This window comes from Nuphar pumila, chromosome 1 (genome assembly GCF_984573655.1).
Source record: "Nuphar pumila chromosome 1, dmNupPumi1.hap1.1, whole genome shotgun sequence".
Classification (NCBI taxonomy): Eukaryota; Viridiplantae; Streptophyta; class Magnoliopsida; order Nymphaeales; family Nymphaeaceae; genus Nuphar; species Nuphar pumila.
Genome location: NC_143249.1, coordinates 162,642,243 through 162,647,382, shown reverse-complemented (window position 1 = coordinate 162,647,382; position 5,140 = coordinate 162,642,243).

Sequence of the window (5,140 nt, the reverse complement as noted above, 5' to 3'; positions counted from 1 at the left end):
TATGCACCATATATGTAATATAAGCAGAAGCACGTGCTTTATATGGCGGCGGCGTAAAGGAATGCATATACTTATTATTCGGGGTGTGTAACCGAAAGAAATATTCTACATATATATTTGCAGAAAGCAGCAGACTTGGCGTCATTCAATGCGACGACGTAAGTTAAATGCATAATTTAAAGGTATAATCAGAAATTGCAGAAAGCAGAGAGCCTTGGCATTATATGACGCGACAGCAAAGGTAAATTACACGAGCCTTGGCGATATAAGACGCGATGGCCAATTTCAAATGATATACACCAAGATCCATATTCTACAATATTTATGAGGTGAGCGAGTGAGCACTGAAGTGTCCTAGAGGGCTCAGCCAGAAACTAGGGTGAGATACCACTTTTAAGAACGCATATACTGCGCATTCAAACATATATATCTAACGATAGTTACGAGGCGAGTGTGTGAACACCAAAGTGTCCTAGAGGGCTCAACCAAGAACTAAGATCAGATACTACTTCAGAAAGTATATGCTATATAGAAACAAGCAAATACTTGAGAGATATGGATCAATGAAGCAAACTTACTTCAAATTGTGAAAGAAACGACTCCAGAATGCTTCAACTGCTTTGAACCTTCCTTCGAGAGGTCAGATGTGGTCGACTTAGTTGAGAAAGAGGTAGAGCAGGTCAAGCTACTCAACCCAAGTGGTTTAAACCAAACTAGGTTTGGTCCAAGTCAACTGGGTTCAATAGGTTCAGACTTAGCCCAAGCTAGCTAGGTCTCGGTTCAGAAAATCAAACCAGGTTTCTAGACCAAAAGGGACTTTGACTTCAAACCCAACTAGGTTCAAGTCAAGTCAACTATGTTTAGACCAGGTCAGGTGAGCTAGGAGCAGGTCAGGCAGGCTAGGACTAGATCAGACATGCTAGGACCAGATCAGGCAGGCTTAGGGCAGGTGATGTCAGGTGGGCTCAGACCCACTTCGGCTCACTGGGGGAGGTTTAGGAGAGAGAGAGAAGGCAATAGAGAGAGGGGGGGTTAAAATTATGAGAAGAGAGAAAGTGGGGAGGGCTATTTATAGCTCAAGCCCACCTTCTTTATGGATTTTTCTAGAAAAAACTAGAAAAATCACATTCCCTTTATGCCATTAGCTTTATTTTAATTTCAAGAGGTTCCTTTTGAAGTAGGGTCCACAAGATATTTTCATGGGTATTTTGTGGATCCCACAAGATATTTTCTGAGAAATATTTATGTGGGTCTCACCAACATTTATGTGGGTCCCGCAAAAATTTTGGGTTTTCGATGATTTTTTTCGAAAAATTCTGAGTAAGCCATTCTCTTCGTATTGAGGTAACTAAGAAAGTTGGCGCATGGAAATCTCTTGATTTCGTTAAGGTAGGAAGTTATGACTTTCAGAGTGTTTGAGCATATATTTGTGAAACGATGAATATCCTAAGCATAATTGGTTCGTACAAATCGATTTGATTCATATTTCGGGTTTAGATGCTATTTTTATTTAGAAATGCCTCATTAATTTCTTCAAAAAGATACTGAAAAATTGTTACACTCTATTTATAGATGGGCTTAGACAAGAGTCTCATCTCTAATATAAGAAGTTAATATTTATTAATTTTTTATTAATAAAACAAAAATAAATTATGAGACCTAATTAATTAAATTTCAAAATTACTTAAGCTAAAAAAGTGTAGAGACTTTTTACCTTGGCTTGGGCTCTAATGACATGGTAACCTTTCGGGATGCTTACAGACCCAAAGACACATCAAAATTTAACATTTAAATAGTTGATTTGATAGCTCTCAAAACGTAGATCATCGTGGTGGTCTTAGATTTAATCGTAAGCATACAAATTGATAAAAAAAATTAGTCGATGTCAAAAAATATTAATTTTTGACTTATAATTAGGCACGAATTTTGGTCGATAATAAAATGCTCAAATCAACACCAATTTGGGCATGTAGATAGTCAATTTTGATGCCCTCAAAATGAGAAATGTCATGGTCATCTCTGATTTAATATATGAGTCATTGATTGGCCAAAATTTCTATTGAAACAATAATGATGTTGTTCGGAGCATCCTACGCTATGGGTCCAATCCAATGAGACTAGATCTAAATCCAAAATTCATAATCTAAAAATATACAAATCATTTACTTTCTTGTTTAGTTTACATATTTTAGCTTTTTCAATTATTCTTGAAATAATCTTTATAACTTGAGACAAAGGTTCATAATTAATCAAAATCAAGAAAATAAAAAAAAAATCATGAATATTAAGAAAATCAAGAATTCAAGATTATAGTCATGAATGCACCAATAAGTCATCATTTATATATTTTAATTATTAAAGAAAAATCTTGGATTTTAGATCGCGATTCTAGCAGAGTTTTTAGGAGGCAACGAGGACACAGTTAAAAATGAGCATGGCGTTTCACCCTTAGACAGATGGACAATCAGAGCAAACCATTCAGACCCTGAAAGACATATTGCAAGCATGTACTTTAGAGTATAATGACTCATGAAATGTCATCCTACCTCTGATAGAGTTTGCCTACAACAATAACTTTCAGGGCGTAGGCATAGCTCCATTTGAGGCATTGTACGGTCGACAATGTCGAACACCCTTGTGTTGGGATGAGGTCAGAGAAAGAAGATTGTTAGGGCCTGAATTTGTGCAGTGTGTTATAAACCACGTTAGATTCATTCACGAGCATCTTCTGGCAGCGCAAAGTCGACAGAAAAGTTATGTGGACCAAAGACATCACGAGTTAAAATTTGAATAAGGTGATCATGTGTTTTTGAAGATATCTCCCTTTAAGAGAGTAATGCGCTTTAGTCGGAGGGGAAAATTATGTCTAAGATATATTAGACCCTTTGAGATACTCACAAGAGTTGGTCAGACAGTGTATCGATTGGCTTTGCCACCTTTATTATTTAAAATTTATAACGTATTTCATGTCTCTATATTGCGGAAGTATGTGCCTGATTCCTCCCACATATTGGATGTGGTCGAGTCAGTATTGAAAATCTAGAATGACTTGAGCATGAGTGAAAAACTCATAGAAATCTTAAATGCGAAAGCGCAGAAGCTATGAAACAAAGATATATCGCTGGCATTGGTCATATGGGGTCATCACAACAAAAATAAGGCCACATGGGAGCATGAATCAAACATTTGTGCGTAATTTTCACAATTATTTTCAAGTAAGATTTTGGACGAATCTTCTTTTTAGAAGGGTAGAATTATAAAACCACCTGACGAAAGCGTCGAGTGGAAAAGTTAAAAAAAAATTAGGGAAGACGGTTCCCCCATTTGTAGGAATTGCCTTCCCCATTATCGTAGGGGGGTGAGGATAAACCTCACCTCTCATGAACGACGGGTGTGGTGAGGTTTATCCTCACCCACCATGAGGTCCCTATAAAGATCCCTTATGGTGAGCATCCACCCCTCGATACATAGAGAGCGAGAAATAGAGTCAGAAGAAAAAAAATAGAAAACGTGAAAGAGTTGCAAAGAGGGAGAGGAACTTACCGGAACCGCCACCGATGACCAACAAATATGTCTTCTTCTCCTTCTTGCTTCTTTTCTAGGCGATTAGAGGGCTGGCAGCCATGGCTATCGGAGAGAGAGAGAGAGAGAAAGAGAGAGAGAGATGACTCTGGTTGTCGGCCCTTCTATTTCATAAAAGTGGCAAGGGTCGTGCCCTTTCTACCCCTTTTTACCGTGATGAATGACTTGGGTCGGTCTGGTTGCAACCCAGATCACCTGGTTCGGTCTAGGTTGCACCCAGACTACCTGGTTTGGTCTAGGTCGCACCCAGACCAAACCAGGTAAACAAAATAAAAAAATTTGTACTAGACCAAACTGGTCTGACTCGATTGTACCAAATTGGACCGACTGAGTCAGACTGAACTGGTCTGGGTCTGAACCAATCTAATTTGGGTCTGACTAGGTTTTGATTCTCTATTTGGATATGGTCTGATCTGGACTAGACTGAATCTAGGTTCAGCTTGATCCAGTCAGTCTAGACCGATCCAAATTGAACTGGATCCAGACAAATATGGGTCTGGATCATGTCTGACAGATTTGGATTCAGATCAGAACTAGATCTAGTTTGGATCAGTGTTGAATCCAGAACAGAACTGGATCTGGTTCAGATTAGTTCTGGATCTGGATCAGAACTGGGTTTGCATCTAGTCTAATAGTTTTGGATTTAGATCAGAACTGGATATGGATCTAGTTTGTGATAAGTTATGAATTTGGGAATCCAATTGAATTTTTTAAACCAAACACAAGTGGGTTGATATTAGATTTAGTAAACCTAGTACTCTAAACTCAAGACCGAACCTGTTTTCACCTAGGATGAGTCAGGTCAAATCATAAGAGTTGAAATGGCCAAAGTACACTCGTGTATACCCAATACCCGATTAAGTAAATTTGGCATAACTTTGCACTTCAAACTCAGAATTGAGTGAGGTTTGGTACGTTAAACTCGTATTATATATGGAAATCTCCTTGTCCTCTAGTTTTGATCAAATCAGAGGCACAAAAATCAAGGTCTGATGAGTCAACTTGGGAGGTTTATTTTGATCATTTGGTCAAAATATAAAGAAGTTATGATATAAAAAAGTTATGCATATTAATATGAACATGCTTGTGTGATGATCAAAACCTATTGTTAGAGCCTCTTGAGACTTGATTGTGACCAGAGTACAGCATTCATATTCAAGGTAAGGGATATTATAAGTAATCTTAATTGTGAATAAACCATATTGTGTTGTCTGTTATGATTGATATTGTATATTGTCATGCTTAGAAATGTGGCGCTTGAGTGTAAACATAATATGCATAAAATGACAATACATGAGATTATTGCAATGAGATGATTATATGCACATGTTAGTCATGATATGTCATGCATATTAGAAAAGAAATGTTTTTGTGACAACATATCTATGTTATAATCTACAAATAACATGCATTATGATGAGATTATGATTAGACTTGAGTCCATTTATTCTAGTTATGTCATGTGAATTTTATATTGAGATTGGCATGCATAACTCCCTAAATCCTGAAAGTGGCAACCTATAGAAAGGGCTACCTGATTCGTAGCTAGAGTGTAGCC